The following is a 25,847-nucleotide window of genomic DNA, read 5'->3' as shown; positions in this document are numbered from 1 at the left end:
ATGTAAGAATGAAAAAAAAATCATGAAATGAAACATTCTTAGTTTAAGAACCATACTTAAAGAAGCATAAAATAAGGATTGGTTTACAGAGAAATCATGCTTTCACATTTTCTGTGAAAATTATTCAGAGTTAGGAGTGGAAGCTTTTAATGTCATATTATTTTAAAGGAATTTCTGGTGAAAACAAAATGAGTAAATGATGATAAAGATTGGAGAAGCTGAACCATACACGACTGGCCTAGAAAAAGGTAAGAATTAAATTAATCCCAATGATTTTCTGCAATACGTATAGCACAGTGACTTACTCCACCATTGTTAGAGAAGCTTCACCAAGCAGCAAATAGAAACATATACAAAGACCCACAGCCAGATATTACATGGAGAGTATAAAAAGGAAGTCTCCATCAAATTCTTCCTCTTAGAGCTCAGGAAACCCTGTGGAAGAAGAGGCCAAATATTGTAAGAGCCAGAGGGGATAGAAGGCACCAGGAGAACAAGGCACTCTGAATCAACTAAACGAGGCATATATGAGCTCACAGAGACTGAAGCAGCAAGCACAGGTCTGACATGGGTCTGCACCACCTGGTGGTGCATATATAGCTATAATAGCTATATATCATAGCTATTAGTTTAGTGTTTTTATGAGCCCCTTGACTGTGAGAATGAGTGGGTCTCTGATTGTTGTGCCTGTTTTGGAATTCTTTTCCTCCAGATGGGTTGCCTTATCTAATATTTGATTGATAATTTTTGCTTAATCTTATATTTAATTCTGTCCATGTTTGGTTGATATCAATTCAAATGAGAGACAGAAAGGGAATGGATTCAGAAGAAATGTTGGGAGGAACAGGGAGAAGCAGGAGGGGAGATGATAATCAGTATGTTTCACGAGAAAGTAATCTATTTTCAAGAAAAGTGAAGAATAAATTTCTTTTCACAGTAAGAAGGAAAAAAAGGTGATGGAGACTGAACCAATGAAAGGGAGGTAGGTAGGGGAGCACCTATGGTAGTGACTTGAAGAAATTACTTTCTTGTTGCCATTTGACTACAGATATTTAACCATAGAGAACTGAAGCAGAAGTAAATCATTTTGGAATGGATGTACAAGTAGTATTGAAGAAACAACGTCTTTATCCAACTTCTTTATTCCTTTCCTCCCCAGAACTTCCCCCTCAACCTCTGCAGAGGTGTCAGGAGTAGACATGCTTTATGATGTATAAGCCATTCTATTGCTGTTACTGGCTGCTGGTGGTAGTGGTGGGTGCTACTTGTCAGCCACACCAAATTGGATGGTGGTGTCCTACACTAATCATGGGGGGCAATTTGCAGAAGACAGGTAACTGGAGCAGATCCCTGGAAGAGTTAAACCCGAAGGAAGAAGCCTGCATACCAGAGAATGCCAACAATCAACTGCCAGCCGAAACATCTGAACAGCCAGGCCCAGATGCCAACAGACAAAGAGAAATGGAGTGCTCCAGTCACCTAACAGTCAGGAAGAATAACAAAGACAAACTAGTGAAAGATGATAAAACACTTAGGAAGAAACCAGGAAGAAACACCTTTCAGTTGCCACCCGCCTGCCCAAGAAACTATAAGAGAACAGTAAGACCAACAATATTTTTATGTTCTCACAAGACAAATAATGCAAAGAATAAAACCCACCATAGCCAAAACAAAAAACGTTGGGATATGAAACCATTCCAAGTGACCTCCTGTGGATCGAGAAAGTGTGAAGCCTGGGTTAGAAACTTAGAACAAGCTACAGCAGTTTTAGAATTAAATGTGGAGAAAAGAAAAGACATTTGAGATCACATCTAGAGCCAACAAGTTGTGTGCCAGTTGGCAGTTGAAATAAAACATTCAAGATGTGGGAAAAAATAAATTATAGTGGTATAGAAAAGTAGAACTAATAGGTTCTCCTCTAGGATTCATAACCTTACCTGCTATTGCCCTTGTCTTCCCCCAAGAACTTGAAGGTAAGTCCCTATTGCTGAAGACACCACATATTTCAAACACTGTAGTTAGGAGAATTCAACTGGAACTGACCTAGAAGCCTCTTCCCTGAGGACTAGCTCTCACAGGTTTTAAAATAATGGCATGTAAACACCAAGCAATAATAACACTGTCTAGCTGTAAAGTCTATGCTCTACTATAATGACCAACAAGGTGCATATTTCCAAGGGTGTAATAATGCTATTATCATCTTGATAGTATCTGACAACTCTCTAACTTGACTATAGACCAACACAGTGGAAGGGAAGTTATACCCAGCACTTTAAACCTAGCCAACTTACTTTATTTAAGTGATTGCCTTCCCACAATATGGCAACTTGTATAGGGTGTGATGCCCCATTTTTAAAACACCCTTCTCCACATAATTATGAAGGTATTTTTAAAATTTGAATCACCATTAGTAATCAATTACTAAGAATATCAACCATGGTTATAATCACATATTACCAGTATAAGTCTTTGAAAACAATAATTCTGCCTGTACTCTTACATTATTTGAGTTGAAATTGTCTTTGTGGTTCCAATAAACACCCTTGGATCTGTTAACCCTGCCAGCTTGTAAACTAATCCCTAAAAATAAATTAGTCAGTATCCAAAATGACCCATGTCCTTCACTCCATCCACACCCACCCAACACAGACAAACACACAAAAACCATTAAAAAAAAACCCAACACAGCACAACATATACACACATACTTATACACACAGAGGGATACACACACACACACACATACACACATACACACAGACTTAACCAGTTGTGTACACAGACAAACAGAAATTATGGCTCATCATTTAGTGTTAAATTTTGACACAAGTCTCCTTCTTTTTAATTGAATTTTTTCATCTAATATATACTGAATTATTCTGAGTAAATTTCCCCTCTTCCTACTCCTACAGGTTCCTCCTACTTCCCTCTCCTCCAGACCTGCTCCCTTTCTATATCTAGTTAGAAAACTAACAGGCATCTAAGGAAAAACAAAAATAAAGCAAGAATAAAACAAGAATAAAAATAAGATTAAATAAAATTAAACAAAAAGAAATTAATCAAAACAGGACAAAACAAAGAACCAGCACCAGAAATACAAATGGACAAAAAGCACATATATTTGCATACACAGAAGTCCCATATAACCCCAAACTCAGAAGTCATATATTTAATTTTTTATTACATATTTTCCTCAATTACATTTCCAATGCTATCCCAAAAGTCCCCCATACCCTCGCCCCCACTCCCCTACCGACCCATTCCCACTTTTTGGCCCTGGAGTTCCCCTGTACTGGGGCATATAAAGTTTGCCTGTCCAATGGGCCTCTCTTTCCAGTGATGGCTGACTAGGCCATCTTTTGATACATATGCAGCTAGAGTCAAGAGCTCTGGGGTACTAGTTAGTTCATAATGTTATTGCAACTACAGGGTTGCAGATCTCTTTAGCTCCTTGGATACTTTCTCTAGCTCCTCCATTGGGGGTCCTGTGATCCATCCAGTAGCTGACTGTGAGCATCCACTTATGTGTTTGCTAGGCCCCAGCCTAGTCTCACAAGAGACAGCTATATCAGGGTCCTTTCAGCAAATGCTTGCTAGTGTATGCCATGGTGTCATCGTTTGGAGGCTAATTATGGGATGGATCCCTGGATCTGGCAGTCTCTAGATGGTCCATCCTTTTGTCTCAGCTCCACACTGTGTCTCTGTAACTCCTTCCATGGGTGATTGTTTCCAATTCTAAGAAGGGGCAAAGTGTTCACACTTTGGTATTCGTTCTTCTTCAGTTTCATGTATTTTGCAAATTGTATCTTATATCTCAGGTATACTAAGTTTCTGTGCTAATATCCACTTATCAGTGAGTACATATCATTTGAGATCTTTTGTGATTGTGTTACCTCACTCAGGATGATGCCCTCCAGGTCCAACCATTTGCCTAGGAATTTCATAAATTCATTCCTTTTAATAGCTGAGTAGTACTTCATTGTGTAAATGTACTACGTTTTCTGTAACCATTCCTCTGTTGAGGGGCATCTGGATACTTTCCAGCTTCTGGCTATTATAAATAAGGCTGCTATGAACATGGTGGAACATGTGTCCTTCTTACCAGTTGGAACATCTTCTGGATATATGCCCAAGAGAGGTATTGCAGGATCTGCGAATAGTACTATGTCCAATTTTCAAAGGAACTGCCAGACTGATTTCCAGAATGGTTATACAAGCTTGATATCACACCAACAATGGAGGAGTGTTCCTCTTTCTCCACATCCACGCCAGCATCTGCTGTCACCTGAATTTTTTAACTTAGCCATTCTGACTGGTGTGAGATGAAATCTCAGGGCTGTTTTGATTTGCATTTCCCTGGTGATTAAGTTTTCTGATCACTTTTTCAGGAGCTTTTCAGCCATTTGGTATTCCTCAGGTGAAAATTCTTTGTTTAGCTCTGAGGCCCATTTTTAATGGGGTTATTTGATTTTCTGGAGTCTACCTTCTTGAGTTCTTTATATATATTGGATATTAGTCCCCTATCTGATTTGGGATAGGTAAGGATCCTTTCCCAATCTGTTGGTGGCCTTATTTTCTTATTGACAGTGTCTTTTGCCTTGCAAAACCTTTGTAGTTTCATGAGGTCACATTTGTCAATTTTTGAACTTACAGCACAAGCCATTGTTGTTCTATTCAGAAATTTTTCCCCTGTGCCCATATCTTCGAGGCTTTTCCCCACTTTCTCCTCTATAAGTTTCAGTGTCTCTGGTTTTATGTGGAGTTCCTTGATCCACTTAGATTTGACCTTAGTACAAGGAGATAGGAATGGATCAATTTGCATTCTTCTACATGATAACCACCAGATGTGCCAGCACCATTTGTTGAAAATGCTGTCTTTCTTCCACTGGATGGTTTTAGTTCCCTTGTTGAAGATCAAGTGACCATAGGTGTGTGGGTTCATTTCTGGGTCTTCAATTCTATTCCATTGTTCTACTTGTCTGTCACTATACCAGTACCATGCAGGTTTTATCACAATTGCTCTGTAGTAAAGCTTTAGGTCAGGCATGGTTATTTCACCAGAGGTTCTTTTATCCTTGAGAAGAGTTTTTGCTATCCTAGGTTTTTTGTTATTCCAGATGAACTTGCCAATTGCTCTTTCTAATTCGTTGAAGAATTGAGTTGGAATTTTGATAGGGATTGCATTGAATCTGTAGATTGCTTTTGGCAAGATAGCCATTTTTACAATGTTGATCCTGCCAATCCATGAGCATGTGAGTTCTTTCCATCTTCTGAGATCTTCTTTAATTTCTTTCTTCAGAGACTTGAAGTTCTCATCATACAGATATAACACTTTCTTAGTTAGAGTCACGCCAAGATATTTTATATTATTTGTGACTATAGAGAAGGGTGTTGTTTCCCTAATTTTTTTCTCAGCCTGTTTATTCTTTTTGTAGAGAAAGGCCATTGACTTGTTTGAGTTAATTTTATATCCATATCCAGCTACTTCACCGAAGCTGTTTATCAGGTTTAGGAGTTCTCTAGTGGATTTTTTAGGGTCACTTATATATACTATCATATCATCTGCAAATAGTGATATTTTGACTTCATCTTTTCTAATTTGTATCCCCTTGATCTCCTTTTGTTGTCGAATTGCTCTGGCTAGGATTTCAAGTACTATGTTGAATAGGTAGGGAGAAAGTGGGCAGCCTTGTCTAGTCCCTGATTTTAGTGGGATTGCTTCCAGCTTCTCACCATTTACTTTGATGTTGGCTACTGGTTTGCTGTAGATTGCTTTTATCATGTTTAGGTATGGGCCTTGAATTCCTGATCTTTCCAAGACTTTTATCATGAATGGGTGTTGGGTATTTTCGAATGCTTTTTCTGCATCTAATGAGATGATCATGTTGTTTTTGTCTTTGAGTTTGTTTATATAATGGATTAAGTTGATGGATTTCCATATATTAAACCATGCCATTGCATTTGGGGCATAGATATTCAGAATTGAGAGTTCCTCTTGGAGGATTTTACCTTTGAAGAGTATGAAGTGTCCCTCCTTGTCTTTTTTGATAACTTTGGGTTGGAAGTCGATTTTATTCGATATTAGAATGGCTACTCCAGCTTGTTTCTTCAGACCATTTGCTTGGAAAACTTTTTCCAACCTTTTACTCTGAGGTAGTGTCTATCTTTTTCTCTGAGATGTGTCTTTTTCCCTGAGATGGGTGTCCTGTAAGCAGCAGAATGTGGGTCCTGTTTGTGTAGCCAGTCTGTTAGTCTATGTCTTTTTATTGGGAAATTGAGTCCATTGATATTAAGAGATATTAAGGAAAAGTAATTTTTGCTTCCTTTTATATTTGTTGTTAGAGTTGGCATTCTGTTCTATGGCTTTCTTTTTTTTGGTTTGTTGAGGGATTACTTTCTTGAATTTTCTAGGGCGTGTTTTCTGTCCTTGTATTGTTTTTTTTTTTTCTGTTATTATCCTTTGAAGGGCTGGATTCGTGGAAAGATAATGTGTGAATTTGGTTTTGTCGTGGAATACTTTGGTTTCTCCATCTATGTTAATTGAGAGTTTGGCCGGGTATAGTAGCTTGGGCTGGCATTTGTGTTCTTTTAGTGTCTGTATAACATCTGTCCAGGCTCTTCTGGCTTTCATAGTCTCTGGTGAAAAGTCTGGTGTAATTCTGATAGGCCTGCCTTTATATGTTACTTGACCTTTCTCCCTCACTGCTTTTAATATTTTCTCTTCTATTAGTGCATTTTTTTGTTCTGATTATTATGTGTTGGGAGGAATTTCTTTTCTGGTCCAGTCTATTTGGAGTTCTGTAGGCTTCTTGTATGTTCATGGGCATATCATTCTTTACGTTTGGGAAGTTTTCTTCTATAATTTTGTAGAAGATATTTGCTGTCCCTTTAAGTTGAAAATCTTCATTCTCAACTCCTATTATCCATAGGTTTGGTCTTCTCATTGTGTCCTGGATTTCCTGGATGTTTTGAGTTAGGATCTTTTTGCATTTTGTATTTTCTTTGATTGTTGTGCCGATGTTCTCTATGGAGTCTTCTGCACCTGAGATTCTCTCTTCCATCTCTTGTATTCTGTTGCTGATGCTCACATCTTTGGTTCCAGATTTCTTTCCTAGGTTTTCTATCTCCAGTGTTGCCTCACTTTGGGTTTTCTTTATAGTGTCTACTTCCCTTTTTATGTTTTGGATGGTTTTATTCATTTCCATCACCTGTTTTGTCTTGTTTTCCTGCAATTCTTTAAGGAATTTTTGTGTTTCCTCTTTAAGGTCTTCTACCTGTTTAGCTGTGTTCTCCTGTGTTTCTTTAAGTCCTTCTTGAGGTCTCTACCATCATCATGAGATATGCTTTAAATCCGGGTCTTGCTTTTTGGGTGTGTTGGGGTGCCCAGGACTAGGTGGGGTGGGAGGGCTGTGTTCTGATGATGGTGAGTGGTCTTGATTTCTGTTAGTAGGATTCTTACATTTGCCTTTTGCCGTCTGGTAATCTCTGAAGCTAGTTATTATAGTTGTCCCTGGTTAGAGCTTGTTCCTCAAGTGATTATGTTAGCCTCTATCAGCAGACCTGGGAGACTAGATCTTTCCTTAGTTTCAGTGGTCAGAGTACTCTCTTCAGGCAAGCTCTCCTCTTGCAGGGAAGGTGCCCAGATATCTGGTGTTCAAACCTGCCTCCTGGCAGAAGTTTTGTCCCACTCACCAGAGGTCTTAAGATCCCATGCAGGGTCCTGTGAGGACCTTGGGGGTGTCTGAAAACTCTGCGCGCAAGGAACCCTGGTGCTGGAGTGGACCAGAAGGGACTTGTGTCCTTGATCAGGCCAGGTTATCTGCTTCCCTAGTTAATGCAGTCTCAGGTCCTATGCGATTGGATTGGAGCAGATGCTGTATTCCTCTCACCAGAGGTCTTAAGATCCCGTGGGGGATCCTGTGTGGGTCCTTTTGGGTGTCCGGGGACTCTGCTGGTAAGGAACCCCAGTGCTGGTGTCAGAAGTCATATATTTATATCCACATAATCTGTAAGCTTCCAAAAAAGAACAAAGACAGCCCTGGCTGTATATTATGATACAAAAACCTCTAAAGACATCTACTGCAAAGTATTGATCCTACCTTTAGGAGTGGATTGTATTTCCAGTGAGACTCGCATGAAGAAAACTTAATATTCATGTATTCATTCATTCATTCATTCATTCATTTTGTAAGTAGTCATCAACTTGAGATGGCTTCTGGGTTAGGGATGTGGGTGTGCCTCTTTAAATTCTAGGACCCTCAAACTTACATAAATGATGGATATTGAACAAAACTGGAATGACAACCAATAGTCAGATTTTGAAACAAAATAAGTTGATATAAATAATGAGATCCTAATAAGCAATTATTTTGCATTATCTTCCTCACTTCTAGAATATTGAGGGTTAATGGACAGGTTCTTTACAAAGATTTCAATATACTTCTCTGTTGCTGTTTCTGAAGAGAACTCTTCATGTAGAGAAAACTGCTTAATATTAGACAGGCTATTTATCTTGAAAATATTGAAGTACAGAAATAATAAAAAAGGAAATAAATAAAATAAGCATTAAGGAACTGGTTTTATGTGGCCCCTTTAGTTCTACCATGCTACTCTCAGTAGTATTCTAGCATGTTCTACCTCATGTTTCCCTTTATTAGTTAAACTTGTCATTCAAGTATGTTCTATTTTGTTTTCAATTAGTTGGATATTATCCCCTGTTTCTAAAGGAGTTTACAAAAGGCTGATCTTGAAGGAAAATATTATGTAAAGTAATTTTAAGGTTTGACATCATTCACAACAGAGTAGGTGAGGAATAGATACATAATGGATGCTGATTTTCATTTATTCAACTTGATCCCCAAAGTGGTAAGTAATAATAAGGAGGTCATTTGATGGGGCCTCAAGGCAAAGCAGAGAGAACATAATATATAATAGACTGATAAAGCAGGAACAGATAGATGTAGTGAGACAGGAGTAAAAAGAGAAGGAAGAAGGGGAAAGCAAGAAGGAAAAATTATTCCTAAAGACCAGAAAGATGCACATGAAAACACACCATTAAGGAAAAATTCTATAAACAAGCTTAAACAGACGTAAAAAGAATTGAAACTGTATTAGAACAGTAGTACCCCTATTTGACAATACAAGCTAACAAACAAAACCAGTACCAGAAATGTGTTAGCACTACTGCTGGATTATTATTTATTAGCTAATATTTTGTCACAGACACTCTCTTCATACATGACTTTTCTTGCTTTTGTTACTATACAGAGCATGACAATAAGATCCTAATGCTGAAGATACAACATATATAAAATCATAGACAATGAAAAGTAATGTTGGTACTCACCTAGAATCTTCATCTGTACTGCTTAGGTTATACCTCTAGAAGGTGCTAAACTTGTTACTGGGGAAGTAGCACAGTCATAAATTTACCCAGCTATTTTCCTTGTGAGTTATAATAATAAGCCCACCAAAAGAGATTCTTCCCAGTGGATCAATACAAGCACAAATATAATGGCAGAAATCTACAACTTTATGATAGAATTTAAGCTCTATTTCATAAGATGGTACCATTACTGAGTTCAAGAATCTGTGACTATATAGGTCATAGGCCCTAGAAGAAAAATTCTAGTATTATATTACAATAAATAGACAAGATACAAAGTAATGACTTATCATTAGTCTCACAGAGCATCTTTCACACAGCATGGGAGAAGCTTCTTTTTGCCATTCATGGTGATTAATAAGAGACCCATAACTGATTAATATTCAAACAATAAGAACATCTGTATCATATCCACACTCCCCAAAGTTTACTAAGCATGGAAGTGTGTGTGGCTGTGTGTGTGTGTGTGTGTGTTTGTGTCTCTGTATGTGTCTGTGTGTTTGTGTGTGTGTAAGGAATATAAGGGCCAGAGAATGTGGGTGAGTGTAATGAAAGGTAATTAAGCTCATCACAATACCACCAACACTACAGCTGAAACTGTTTTCAGAACACTATGGGGCAGTGGCACGTATGAACTCATAGTTCTTATGACTGCATATACAAGACAAGTACAAGATCAATTCAGACAAAAACTCAGCAGGTGGGCAAGTATAGGGAGGGGAGTTCTACTGTTACCTGAAGAGATTCTAACAATTGATAGTGTCTGTGAGAAAAAAAATAGTTTTCTTTAAATGTATGATTCCTGCTCCACTGAATTCCAACACACAATGGCAGTATATGGACAATGGAGACTGTACTCTATGAACCTAAAGAGAAATGAGACACAAAGTTGGGTGGGAGTGGAATGGATGTGTGGATCTGGGAGAAGTTATAAAAGGTGGAGAAAATAATCAAATTATAATGTTTTAACTTTTCAAAAGTTAATAAAACAGTTTAAATTAATATAGGGATTATCTTTTTCTTTTGTTTATCCTCAGTTGTTACTGTGAACCCTGTATTTAGTTATTCTCATATTACAAGAAAATAACCACTTTAAAACAAGTAAGTGTATGTTCAATTGAAAGGATAAGTTCTAGTGGCATTAGAGCTCTTGAAATATGTTTTATTTCCTAAAGTTTCAATAAGAAAAATTTTATTGAGGCATATTGTTTATATGTCTCAGTACAGGGGAATGCCAGGGCCAAGAAGTGGGAATGGGTGGGTGGAGGAGTGGGTGGGGTAGCGTGTGGGGGACTTTTGGGATAGCATTGGAAATGTAAATGAAATAATACCCAATTAAAAAAAAAGAAAAATTTTATTGCTTGTCCAAAAGGAACCAATTTTAAGCTCTAAATGTCTATAATTTAAAGCAAACAAACAGAAAGGCATATGGTAACAAGCAAGCATTAGGCAATGGCATGTGTTCATTTGCTGTCTATTATTTTAATTAATTCTGTACCAGCAAATTCAAGACTATACAACAAGTATATCAATTATTCTATGGTTGATGTATTCATTTATCTAATTTCTCCCTCAAGGGGTGGAAGCAGTCTAGATATTTTTTTTTCTTTTAAAATTACTAATTAATGTCAACAATTGTAATTTCACATAAACTCAACCCAGCTTGAGGAGAAATATTGAGAAAAATAATGTGTTTGTCTTCTAAGTATTCTTTAACCTGCATTCATAAAGCAAGGCTCCAAACACCAAAACAGAATATAAGAAAACACATGTGCATACAACAAACACACTCAAGGACCCTGAAGACAAGGTAGGTGGCAAAACAGATACACAATGAACAAGTAAATTTGATTTTTCAAAAAGAAATTCATAATACGTTCCATATAATTTATTTTTAGAATGATAATCCTTAAATGAGCTACTTCAATACAATGAGAATTTGATAAAATAAATCAACACAAGCCAATTATTCCAGGACAATGTAAAACACTTAGCAAAATGGTAGAAAAACATACATTATGTAACTAATTAGGCAAAACATGTATATTATTATTATTATTAATTATTATTATTAAAGAAGTTTCTAATCTCAGTGGGATTGGTATATTAAATTCAATTTGATATTAATATAAGTTTAGAATTTTACTGTCAGGCCAACATCTGTTTCTCTACCAGTCTTTTTCCAAATAAACTATTTTATTTTATTTTATTTTATTTTATTTTATTTTATTTTATTTTTTCTTATTTTATTAGGTATTTTCTTTATTTACATTTCAAATGTTATCTCCTTTTCTCCTTTCCCCTCTGAAGCCCCCCATTCCACCCCCTCCCCCTTCTCACTAACCCATCCACTCCCAGTACCCTGTGCTGGCATTCCCCATCAAGCCTTCACAGAACCAAGGACCTCTCCTCTCATTTATGTCCCAAAAGGTCTGCTACATATGTGGCTGGAGTCATGGGTCCCTCAATGTATACTCTTTGGTTGGTGGTTTAGTCCATGGGAGCTCTGGAGTTACTGGTTAGTTCATATTTTTGTTCCTCCTATGGGGCTGCAAACCCCTTTAGATCCTTGGTTCTTTTCTCTAGCTCCTCCAATGGGAGCCCTGTGCTCACTTCAATGGATGTCTGTTAGCATCTACTTCTGCATTTGTCAAGCTCTGAGCATCTCAGGAGACAACTATATCAGCTCCCGTCAGTAAACACTTCTTGGCATCCACAATAATGTCTGGGTTTGGTGGGACAGCCACTGGATAGCCTTTCCTTCAGTTTCTGCTCCACACTTTGTCTCTGTATCTCCTTCCATGGGTATTTTGATTCCCCTTCTAAGAAGGACCGGAGTATCTACACTTTGCTCTAGAAAATATTACTTCTCCTAAGGTTGGTTGAGATAGATCTTTCAGGAGGAGAAATCTGAAACTCGTGGTTTCTAATTTAATGTGTAAGAAATGGATATATATATGTGTGTGTGTGTTTATGTGTGTGTGTATATATATATACATATATACATATATGTGAGGTTTCCAGAAGAGCTGAAGAGTAGAATATATACCTATCTAACTATAAAGACGTTAATATGATATATGCATTTTAACACATTTATATGCATATTATTTCCAAAATAAAATTTCTCCCATGCTCTTAAATTTTATAAAGAGTAGTTGTCATTTATGAGAACAAAGAAGAGTGTAATGGCATCCATAAAGAAAATGATCTCTTCTTTCTTTCTCTCTCTGTTCTTTTCTGTATCTCAACAGAAGGGATGATGCCTGTGTACATTTACTCAGGCAAATCTTGTGTTTTCAGGAATCTACAGATTTCAAATGGTGTCACATTCCCCAAATCATTTTACAAGCAGAAATATTGTTTAAGCAGCTACACAGACATCCCTGATGCCAGTCAATTGACACTTGAAATGGTCAGTATAACCAATTCATACTTAATGAAATTTTGCAAGTATATTCAAAATACCACATGTATTACATGTAATTTTAAGGAAAGTGTTATGTTTTGCACTATGGTTTTATCTTTTGTGTAATCTCTTTGTGTAACTATTTGGTTTGTATGTACAGTTATTTTTTTCCGAGTCTCAGCAGGCACAACAGCTCTCCCCACTTTATATTTTATAAAATCAAGAAAATTTTATTTATTATAAAATCACAGTACAATTACCAAAATAAAAATATTTACCTTTGATATTGTATTATTATTTAGGCTAGTGTATATAATTAGGTCTGGTAAATTTGAAAAGTAATAATCTATGGAGAAAATTTAAATGTAATATCAAGCATTGTCTTATTTTTCATAACTAAGATGTAGTATAAATCCTTTTTTCATGTTTACTGATATTTTGTATACTGTAATATTGGGTGTGTGTGTGTTTTTGTGAATTTTTTCACTCTATGAACTTGAATGTGTACTCATGTGAATGTAATATTTTCAAGCTTGTGTGTGTGTGTGTGTGTGTGTGTGTGTGTTTGTGAATTTTTTCACTCTATGAACCTGAATGTGTGCTCAGGTGAAATCCAGAACTTCACAATATGTGACCTTCACTCCATTTAATTTTTCTCCCTCCTTATTTTATGAGACAGGTTTGCTCACTGAGTCTGGAGCTCATCAATTTGGTGAGATTGTTTCCAAGGATCCCTATGTCCCTACTTTGCCAGCACTGTAATCATCTGATTTTGCTCTTATGTGTGATTTATATTACACATTTTCTAGAGATTTAACTCAAATACTCATAGTGAGTGGTGCACAGTGTAATTATGACGTCATAAATCCAGATACTTAGGCTTCTAATTTTACAAAACACTTCTACATCGTTTATTTAAGGCTAAATTCAGATCATATACAAACTCTAACTGAAAATGGTTTATTTGATCTTTCCTCCTTTCCATATTTTAAATATCTTTTATTTGGAGGATAAATTGATTTTTATTAAAAATTATTTTACTGCTGCTACTTTAAAGGTTAAACATTGTGTGCATAATGCAAAATAATAGGTATGTGTTTTTTTCTTTTAAAGAGGAGACTTCCAATCCACCAATAATCATACTGAAATAATCATTATGCTGCCCCTGGTGTATCTGTGGTTTTACTGTAACACAGCAATCATCATTGCAGTTCAAGGTACATTGTTTGGTAAGTTAATGACCTTGCCTCCTCACAAATGAAAGATATTTCTGGTCAGTACTGATTTGATCTTCTTACAACCTGTGACAAAGTTTTGTAATGTCTTCAGCAATAGATATTTCCTGTCAAGTTCTGGGTCAAAACTAAAATAACATCATTACCCTATATTTCCATCGGGGGCTGTGTGATACTTGCGACCAACTTTCTGAAGGTAGTAGTTCTATGCCTGACTTTGGGAATTTTTTTTCCAAATTATTGCTTTTTGAAGGATGAAAGGAACAAAATCGCAAGGGAAGTGTATGTTCAGTAAAACCGGTGCGTGTGTATGTACGTGCATGTGTGTGTGTGTGTGTGTGTGTGTGTGTGTGTGTGTGTGTGTGTGTGTGTGTTTGTGTTTGTGTTTAAGAAGATTTTCATTTGGCATTTTCAAGCACTTATCCTTAGTTACACATCCCTAAACCACCGTTAGCTCTACAACCCCATCTTTCTTCTCAACTTACACTACCTGTACAATTATTTCTAATTCCTCTACATAGTATCCATGTTTATTATCCTCCTTCATTAAGATCTTTTTATCCCTTCATCTAAAATGGACCACTTTTAATTTAATTTCCTTTGTTTCACAAATTAAGCACAAAATCTAAACATTTGGTGCTCAAATCCTATATAAGAACATATAGTACTTGTTGTTTGGGATCTGGGCTACTCACTCAGTATGGTATTTTCTAGCCAGCTCTATCCACTTATTCAGAGTCTGTTTGTTTGTTTGTTTGTTTGTTTGTTTATAGTTACACAGAATTTTATTGTACAGAGATACCATATTTTCAGTCAACATTTATCACCTGAGAGACTTCAAAGCTATTTTAATTACCTAGATATTTTAAATAGGTCAGACACATACACAGATGAGCATACATTGCTGTAGGAGGAAGTAGACTCCTCTAGATGTAGATTAAGGAGTGCTAAGGTTAAGTCATGAATAAGATCTATATTTAGTGCTCTGAGAAACTGCCACAGTTATTTCTATGATGGCTTTAGGAGTTTGCACTCCCATGATGGGTATGAGAGTTCCTTGTATCCCACATGCTTGCCTGTATTTGGCTTCCTTTGTTTTCTTAGTCTTCGCCATTCTGAGTGGACAAACGTGACATTCTTACTGAAGTAATGTACATTTGGAAAGTAGTTTTAATTTGCATCTCCCTGAAAGCTAATAATTTTAATCACTTTTAAAAATATGTCTTTGCTATTTGTATTTCTTCCTTAAACTCTCTATTAACCCATTTTTCTTTCATCACATTTTTTTTTTCTGGTGTTTAATTTTAGTTTTTGGGTTCCTTATACTTCCTAAGTATCATTATACTATCAAATGAATAACCTGATAAAAACACGTTTTCCATTCTCTAGGCCACCTCCTTAGCCAATATACATTTTTTTCACAGTACAGAATCTATTTAATGTCGTGGATTTCAACTTGCTCTGGTGGGCCACTAGTGTCCTTTACAAAATGTCCTTTTCTGAACCACAGTTCAAAAATATTCTCTCTACTCTTTCTACTGCAATGTCCAGATATTGCCTTTAAAAAATTGAAAAGCTGGGACTTAATATGTATAGGTGAGAATGGTAAAGGAGCAAGTAGTCTTGTCTATACATTTATATCCATTTGTTAAGGATGCTGTCTTTTCTCTAATGTTTGCAACACCTTTGTCAAACCTTGGGTACTTATAGGTAAATAGACTTTTATGTCTGAATACTTCATTCTATTTCTTTGATAAGTGTTTCTATGTTTGTGTCAGTAGTAATGATGATTTTACTACCATGTCTCCCTAACATAACTTGAAATGAAGTAAAGGATTATCTCTGGAAGTTTTTATTTAATGTTCATGGATATTGGCTTTTCTAGAAAGCTTGTGCAGTGGGCACTAGTTATCACAGAAACATACAGCTGAAGAAAGTTCAGAGTATACCTTCCCAGCCACAAATGAATCTTATGCATCTTATTATAGTTCCCCAAAGAGCATTATAGTAGAGAGGTAAGAATGAAGTTAAGAGTCAGAGTTAGGAAAGACTGTAGCAAGATCCTGTATTCAGACCTTGACAGGACCACTATACTCAGATGTGGTTTCTTGCAGAAGATTTACATAAGGATGACCCACTCAAAATTTTAGCTTCAGTGGGAGGTTTATTAACTTATCACCAACAAAATGTTTTAAGTAGTTGATAGATTCTGGGAAAAGGTGAGTCAATTTTCTTAACGGTGCGGCTCTTAATAGGATGAGCAAGTTCCAGTAGGTGGGTCTTATCTTTGTTAACTTCCTTTTGCTGTGATAAAATATTGTGACCAAAAGCAACTGACAGAGGAAGGGATTGCTGCCCTTCTACTTCTTCCACTTGGACTTCCACATCCAGGTTCATGACCACATCCACTTCTATTTTATAGTCTACTAATGAAAGAGAACAGTCCAGGATTTCAAGGTAAGAAACTAAGGCCAGAAACTCATCAAAAAGTTGAAGAGGAGTGAGGCTTACTGGGTTACTCCTCATGGTTTTCTCAGCCTACCTTCTTGTAAAACAATTGCTCACCCAAGGGTAGCACCAACTCTTCTGGAACATGCATAACACACATAACTTTTAATTAATAAAATATACCTCAGGCTTGATCACATGTCAATATGTTTGGGAGCATTTTCAAATTAAGATCCCCTTATTCCAATGACTATAGCATAGGTAATATTGACATAATTGTGTCAGCAGAGATCTCACATCTAGGAGTTTATGAACAGAACAAATTGGAGTTGATGGGTTATTAAATTAATGAAAAAAAATAGGACAATAAGTTGTGCAGTAGGGAGTGCTTCTAGATGGAAGGTTAGGAAAGGAGTTGTGGGTAATTATAATGTTAGTACATTGTATGGAATTCTCAACGAACTGACAAATTATTTTTAAAAATATACTAAGTAGGATTTGAGTTCTTTAATCTAAGAAAAATATATTTCAAGTAAAACAGTCATTGTGAATTTCAGCTAGTTTATACACACTTCAAATTCTTCAGTGAGGTCATGTTATACATATAGTCAAATTTTGACTATATTTTTCCACTTAACTTACACTTTATATTATTTTCACATTTTTTTTTACCTGTAACATTTCTCCTTGTTTTCTGATGTTTAAAGCTTAAATAAGAGTCCCAGAACCTGCATCTTGTTCTCAATAAAACAAATTGTTCCAAAAAACTGAAATAGTATATGTTGTATTATTTTGTTAGAGAGAAGAGACACATATTTAGAATCAATAAAAAAGAGTTGATATTGAACTGATTTTTTTTCATTTTTTTCTACTTTTTAATTGTATACTATTCTTAGAATTTGTCACATATATGTAAAATTAAACTATTATCAGTCTTTAGAATTGAAGGCATATGGAACATTAATTATAAAATGTAATTATTGGCCAAACCCCAGAATGTGAAAGTACATCACTTTTTGTTGATATCTATTATTTCTAATGGCATTACTTGCCTTACACTGTGGAAAATTCCAGAAAGTCAAAGTTGAAAGGGGGAAGAAGAGGTGCTCACCTACTAGCAGACTAGAAGAAGAGAAAGAAAAATTGTAGCATTAGTTTCAAGGGCCTGCACCAAGTGAACTGCCTTTACTCAAAAGCGTCTATAAACTTCCAGAAGCATTGAAAAGCTATTGGATGGATCACAGGGCTCCCAATGGAGGAGCCAGAGAAAGTACCCAAGGAGCTAAAGGGATCTGCAACCCTATAGGTGGAACAACATTATGAACTAACCTGTACCCCGGAGCTCTTGTCTCTAGCTGCATATGTATCAAAAGATGGCCTAGTCAGCCATCACTGGAAAGAGAGGCCCATTGGACTTGCAAACTTTATATGCCCCAGTACAGGGGAACGCCAGGACCAAAAAAAAAAAAAAAAAAAAAAAATGGGAATGGGTGGGTAGGGAAGTGGGGGAGAGGGTATGGGTGACTTTTGGGATAGCATTGGAAATGTAATTGAGGAAAATATGTAATAAAAATATAAAAAAAAAAGAAAAAAGAAAAATACCACCATCAGATAAGAGCTGAACCTTAGCACATGAACCTTTGGTGACCATTTTATTTTCAATATTAATACTGAGATCCTTTCTTATAAATCAATGCAACAGGCTCTGCTTCCTACAAACACAAGCTTTTCTTAACTGCCCTGATTAACCATCTAATTTATACTTGATGAATACTTAATTGTTTTACTTTATAAATAAATATATTTGAAATTCAGAATATTGTATGAAAGATCCTAAATTCTTGGTAATATAAAGTTAAAACTTGAGTATTTATTATAAGCCAGTAGAATATTTTATTGAACTTTCTAATGTTTTAGAATGGAATAAATTGTCATTTTATTCAAGGTCTCATATGGGGCCACGTTAAAATTCCTTCAAAACTACAAAGCCCTCAAATTCTGAAATAAAATGGGGTGTGCTCATATTTGTAATATGGAGTATATAAATGACTTGTTTTCTTCATCTGCCCAAATATAAGACAAATGCCAACTCTGCTTATTGAAACAAAGAAGAAAATTCATTGGGAAAATATCATAAAAGGGCTAATGACATTTTTGTTTCCTAAAATGTATTTAATGAAAATGTTATTGCCATGAAACATATTGAGAAGTTTATAACATCCCTAACATGGCATTTTAATTTCCCACTTATTTTAGGTAAAGTTTAATTTCAATTTTACATGTCTTTTACTTGAGTTCTAAGCCACAGAAGTAACCAATGACTGCACCATTTCTGAAAGTTCAAGAGATTTCTGCTCTAATTTCTGAAGGGCATTAATAAGAAGGTGAAGCCACTTGAATTCCAAGTTGAGTTTTTATTTCTAAAGCACTCAGGTCAGTCACTGGTAATTTTCCTCTATTAAGAAACACAAAATAAGGTACTCAAGTGGCATAGACTCAATGAAAGGTACATTCTGCCCTGGTCATGCAAGCTTTACTGACATTTCAAGTAGAAAGGTTGAAAGAATCAAGTCCATTTTGAGTAATTTTGTAAGTTGAAGAAAGATTGATCCATTCTGCAGTTGGAAGCACCAAGACCACAGGAAAATAAGAGCAGTTGATGAAAAAGATGCAACTGTATAAATATAGATTCTTTAGTCAAGAGAAAAGCATAAAAATGTTGAGGGCACTTAGAAAACTTTTACCAAATTATCTGTTAGTACCTGTATGCGCTCACCCATTTATAAATGATTTTCCTTAGGATTGCAGAAATTCATGAAACATCTTGTTTTCTTTTCTTTATGTGGGGCTTAAGTCATGAATGCAAATTAATCTGAATAATGTTTAATATGTATTAATCTGAAGCATGCGTTTTGATTAGAGTGTTTGTATCACAGGCCAGTTTGTTTTTGTTTTTGTTTTTTTCTCGAAAGGCCATTTATTTCTCTTCACTGGTTTTAGGATTTAACAGAGTCTAGAAGAGTGAACTCTTTCTGAGATCAAGTTGAGAACTTTAAACTGCCAACTGTAAATTAGCAAATACTATATCAATGTGAGTCTAGTCGCTCTGTTTCTCTGTTCTTAGAGAAATGATCCCTCAAATTACCCAGAAGTCCTTAGAAGGTATTAGCTGGAAGTAAAACACATTTAATAAATACTTATCATTAAGAGTCATTTCTACATATTCTGTTTTCAATGAGTAATATATGCATGCAATGATTTGGCAGAATTGAAAAGCTTTCTAAAACCCATCATTACTTGAAACTAAATGTGGATGCTCTGGGGCACATCTTTTTAAAACAATGAGTTTTTCCCTTACTTAGATTTTGTCATTTAATGAATAACAATCCACGCAGGTTCAATCAAACAAATTATAAGACTGTTTACTTTACTATTACACTTGAAAGTGGTTTTATACCTTGAAGAGAAATATCTTGAATCAGGAAAAGTTGAAATCCCAGGGGCACATTTTGGGAAGAGTTACTCTGAAAACTATGTTTAAATCATTTTGGTTCATGAAACGCACTTTTATCATTAATATAGAGTCCTTGTCACAAGAAAATCAAATAATCAAAACAGTATTAAGGAGAAATAAAATGAAAAGGCAATAGCACTACTCTGCTAGAAGCACATTACCAGTTAGCATTTGTCAGTTGTTAAACACAGTCTTCATTCTTAACCTTTTCTTTCATTTCTCCCATGGGATCTTATATTAGTAGTTCCAACTAGCGTTCATGTTTTGTAAAATGATTGCATCCAGAGCCAAATTGCTTTTCTAGTGTTCCACATTAAAGGGGAAACTGAGAATCTTTCTACATAGTCCACAGCACAAATTATTAATAGGTGTTGTAATTTGATCCATCTCAGTATTATCCATCCTTCCATCTTTCTCTGTTTCTTCACTTTTATATCTACCACATTTTCTTTTTCCTCTTTTTCTCTGCTTTTCTTTCTCTCTCTGCTTCTCATTCCCGTGGAATCCCAAGTCTGAATTGCCAATCACACTTTACTTTTTGATTAGTATGTAATATTTCACTCCTTATAGTTAAACTGGAAAAAGTCAGTTAAAGGAAGTTTAATGTGTACATGGGTTACCTCAGTTGCTGGATTGTTTTAAGAGGATAGATATGTGTATTATCTATCCATCTATCTATCTATCTATCTATCTATCTATCTATCTATCTATCTATCTATCTATCATCTATCTATCTATCTATCATCTATCTATCTATCTATCTATCTATCTATCTATCTATCTATCTATAATATTTAGGTAAATACATACTGACAAAATAAATTAACAGTACATTTCCCAGAAAGCTTTCTTGTTTGTAAAGAAAATTAATGTGTATGACTAATAGAATAACTAACCACTAACTAAACCAACATTCATTCACATCATATAGTTCAGAATATGTAATATTTGTAAAATAGAAAATCACCCTATGTATATGTTTGTGTGTGTGTTTTAGTGGTTTTGAAGATCATGTTTGCTTGATGCCATATCAATAGGAGTAGAGCTTAAGGTCCTCAGGGTCTATCTTCTATCGAGCTCTCTCCAAGTTCCAGGGAGGCATTAGGCAGCATACCAGAATTTATTAAAATAGTCTACACCTTACTTTACCAAACATTACAGTGAACTTCCTTCATTTCTTTTGTTTGTTTGTTTTTCAATTTTTTATTAGATATTTTCTTCATTTACATTTCAAATGCTATCCCAAATATCCCCTATACCCCCCCCCCCGCCCTGCTCCCCTACCTACCCACTCCCACTTCTTGGCCCTGGTGTTCCCCTGTACTGGGGCATATAAAGTTTGCAAGACCAAGGGGCCTCTCTTCCCAATGATGGTCAACTTGACCATCTTCTGCTACATATGCAGCTAGAGACACAACTTCAGGGGGTGCTGGTTATTTCATACTGTTGTTCCACCTATAGGGTTGCAGGCCCCTTCAGCTCCTTGGGTATTTTCTCTAGCTCCTCCATTGGGGGCCCTGTGTTCCATTCAATAGATGACTGTGAGCATCCACTTCTGTATTTGCCAGGCACTGGCATAGCTATATCAGGGTCCTTTCAACAAAATCTTACTGGCATGTGCAATAGTGTCTGCATTTGGTGGCTGATTATGAGATGGATCCCCAGGTGGGGTAGTCTCTGGACAGTCCATCCTTTTGTCTTAGCTCCAAACTTTGTCTCTGTAACTCCTTTCATGGGTATTTTTGTTCCCTGTTCTAAGGAGGACTGAAGTATCCACACGCTGGTCTTCCTTCTTCTTGATTTTCTTGTGTTTTGCAGATTGTATCTTGGGTATTCTAAGTTTCTGGGCTAATATCCACTTATCAGTGAGTGCATATCACGTGACTTCGTTTGTGATTGGGTTACTTCACTCAGGATGATATCCTCCAGATACATCCATTTGCCCAAAAATTTCATAAATTCGTTGTTTTTAATAGCTGAGTAGTAAGTACTCCATTGTGTAAATGTACCACATTTTCTGTATCCATTTCTCTGTTGAGGGACATCTGGGTTCTTTCCAGCTTCTGACTATTATAAATAAGGCTGCTATGGACATAGTGGAGCATGTGTCCTTATTATCAATTGGAACATCTTCTGGGTATATGCCCAAGAGAGGAATTGCTGGATCTTCCAGTAGTACTATGCCCAATTTTCTGAGGAACTGCCAAACTGATTTCTAGAGTGGTTGTACAAGCAGTTGTTGTTCATCTAAAAGACTTTTAAGCTTTCGGTATCTTTTTCCTTTCATTTTTGTGACTAATTATAATCTTTATAAATTTCACATTTGTAGAATGGTCATTATTCTATTGTTATTTTCTCTAACACTTGGCCTGAGCAAATGGTAGGAAAATCAGGTCTGCTGCTGAAAACCTAGTCAACTATATGTAGATAGTCAAGCCATGAATCTTGGAGGAGGACATAATAATTCTATTTTACTGATCTAGTACAATCACTAAATACATTATAAATTCTTGTTTCTTTGCATGTAGCTTTTTTTTTCTTGTTATAAAATGAACTACTATCTTTTTACAAATGAAAAGGAAAGCTCACCATGTGGTACATAACCTCAGGTGATATGTCTACAATATAATTGCTGCACCCAAGGCTCAGGGAACATTGTGGTAGAGGACTTGGAAAACGTATACTAGCCAGATGACCAAAATATCTCCTATGAGATTGTGCCTTCTCATTCTGACAGTAAACCCATAGCCATGAAATTTCCACATCACAGCTGCCTAAACAATGTCTTAAGAAACTCCCACAACAGCTGGTGTTCTAGTGTAGATGCAGCAGATATGACAGGGTGTCTTATCTTGTTAAAGAGCTACAGGAAAAGGACAACTGATAAGAGAGAGATTTATCCCTTCCCAGGGAAGAGTCCCTAATGAATTTTTCCAAGAAATTATCCATTTAAGCAAGGGGAAGTAGTTGACCTACCAGTAAGCACTGTACTTAAAGCTATTGAAACACTTGATGAGAGTATCTTTCCCAATGATTTGTACCATACAAATAAGAAAACAAAATTCACACCATCAAAACAATTGACATGCTTACTTATGGTAAATACTGCACAAGAATGGGATAATATACACGATGGACTTAAACAGTGGAAAGACTAATAACATAGGTGAATCAAAAGAAATAATTCTAATCATGTTAAAGTATCAGGTTTCTTTGAATGCAAGCTAATAATCCTAAATAAGGAGAAATCTCTAGGAGGAATAGAATACAATCTCAAAAGTTTGTCTTCCTTTCTTTAAAAGATTGTTTTAAAGCTGGGCAGTGGTAGCACACACCTTTAATCCCAGCACTTGGGAGGCAGAGGCAGGCAGATTTCTGAGTTCGAGGACAGCCTGGTCTACAAAGTGAGTTCCAGGACAGCCAGGGCTGTACAGAGAAACCCTGTCTCGAATCCCCTCCCACCCCCCAAAAACAGTTTGATTTAGTCTATTTTTATTCTAATTACTAGATTATTTCCTTTTACTCAACTCATGTCAAATGGTAAAGTATTTGTTAATATTAACATTAATATATAGCTATAAGAATTTTACACTGTGTATGACTATATATTGATTTGTATTTAGTTTTAAAAATGCAATCTTTTCAGTTTTCATGAAACATATTTTATTCCATAATTATGCAAGGTTGAATCTGGGTTTATTGGAAAAATAGCATTATAACAAAAGAGTATATTTTCTTTACTTTTTAAATACAACGAATGGTATATTCAAAGAATTTAAATATATAGATGCAGATATGGATATGGATATGGATATCGATATGGATATGGATATAGATATAGATATAGATTAGATATAGATAGTTATCCTGAGTTAATTAAAAATAGGACTGTATATTTTATGTTTATTATTTGTAGTGTTAGACCACTCTAAATGTGTGTCTTAAACAAGAATGAATGTATTGGCATTTGTCACAGGTCTTAAGTTGATGTGGTATGTGACCCTTCATCAATATTATATGTTCACTTACAGGCAGAGGCATTTATACCTTCAAGAAGAACTCTTCATTCTCCTCTTTAAAGTCTGATGAAAGCTTGTTCTGGAAAACCTTCAAAATCAGGAAATAAAGCTTCATATGCTATCCTCATTGCTTGATTGGCTTCCATGAGTGAATTCTCAAGACAACTGGGTCAAAGCATATCAGTATACTTCCTGAGGCTCAGGAATCTCTTTTGGTAATCTGGAGCACTGAAGAGTTGCAGACTTACTGAATGTAGGACTGCTCAATCCCTTTAGAAGAAATGGTGCAGTATGTACGTTGAATTGACATACAATCTGCCTATATACTTTAAAATCATCCCTGGATTACTTATATGTTTTATAAAAAGAAGTTACTATAATGCATTAACTTTTACAATGGATTCCAATTGTCATATTGTTAAGATTATTTTTATCAGATTTTAATACATCATATTCCTAAAGAGGCTTGGTAAATAGAAGATGGACTGTGTATACACAAAAGGACAATGATTTCCAACCTCTAATTTAAACTCAAAATATTTGCAAAATATTGTAGATATTCACAGTTGTTTGCTGTATTTTAATATACTGGTTACAAAGATGAATAGTTTGAAGGATTGCAAAAATAAAACTGTTCTTTTCCTTTAATATTTAGAATATTATAATTGTATCATAAGGAAAGCTATATAACATGCTAAGCTTTTAATGGAATTTATAAATACATAAGATTTATTGTGAATATTTAAAGGTAGCAACATCAAAGGTAATTATAAATAGGTGCATAAAATCTCATAAATTCAAAACTATAATACAATATGTGTTCTATATTCACACAACTGTCCAGTAACAGGCAGTTTTCTGATATCGTGAAGTGGTTGTACTTCACAAGGTATTTTCTATTCACTAGGTGATATAACACTGTGTATATGTTCCACATGCTCATTATCAAATTGTCAGTTGGTGGAGATCTAAGCTGATTTGATCTCCAAGTTACTGTAAGTAGAATAACAGATCCTAACATGGTTGTACAAGAATTTCTGTTGTAAGATAGAAAACCCAATGGTTATATGTCCAAGAGTGATGGTATGCTGCAGATCTATTTCTACATTTGGATTAAATATATGAAACTGGGAAAATTAAATGGAGAGAGGTAGGCCAGGTCCCAAAGGACAAAGACAGAAAGTCCTTGCTTAAAATATTTTGTTTATTTAATATAAACACGAAGGCTTAAAATGTGCTATTGGTGAGGGGTTTTTTTGGGGGGGAGGAGGATAGTGGACAGTAGAATATAGAGTAAATGAAATAGAAAAGGATAATAACTGGGAAGGATGGGTTCAAGTGTAGTGGAATGAGGTGAAAGAGAGAATAAGGGGCCAGTGAAGGCTTAAATATGCAAAGAGAAAGTATTTAGCATCTGTAGAATTAAAATTTATATGTAACATATATGATATGATAAGACAGTGTGGTGGTTTGAATAGATGGGGCTCCCATAGGCTCATGTGTTGAATGCTTATACACAATGAGTGTCATTGTTAGGATATGTGTGGCCTTACTGGAGAATGTCTGGCCTTATTAGAGGATCTGTGTTATTGTGGAAGTGGAACTTTTATGTACCATATATGCTCAAGTTCCACCCAGTATGGAATACAGTCTCCTTCAGTTGCCTTTAGATTGAGATATAGAACTCTCAGCTCATTCTCCAGCACCCATATGCCTTGATATTGCCATTTATCCCACCATGATGATAAAAGACTAAATTTCTGAATATGCAAGCCAGCTGCAATTACCTTTATATAATTGTCTTGGTCATGGTGTCTCTTCATAGCAACAAAACTCA

General features: G+C 35.7%; 1 long non-coding RNA gene across 2 annotated transcripts; it reads left to right on the top strand.

Annotated features, from left to right (window-relative positions):
* The first annotated feature begins 1,250 nt into the window (after window positions 1–1,250).
* Window positions 1,251–24,134, top strand: 4933402J10Rik (RIKEN cDNA 4933402J10 gene). 2 transcript variants are annotated; one of them, NR_040682.1, is made up of 5 exons: window positions 1,251–1,973; window positions 10,423–10,486; window positions 12,640–12,800; window positions 13,908–14,023; window positions 24,023–24,134. It is a non-coding gene; the product is annotated as an RIKEN cDNA 4933402J10 gene (long non-coding RNA). The 2 variants fall into 2 exon arrangements; NR_040683.1 differs by lacking the exons at window positions 10,423–10,486; window positions 12,640–12,800.
* The last annotated feature ends 1,713 nt before the right edge of the window (window positions 24,135–25,847 follow it).

The sequence above is a fragment of the Mus musculus genome, chromosome 5 (assembly GCF_000001635.26).
Source record: "Mus musculus strain C57BL/6J chromosome 5, GRCm38.p6 C57BL/6J".
NCBI lineage: Eukaryota > Metazoa > Chordata > Mammalia > Rodentia > Muridae > Mus > Mus musculus.
This window is presented reverse-complemented; position numbering and strand designations above follow the sequence as displayed.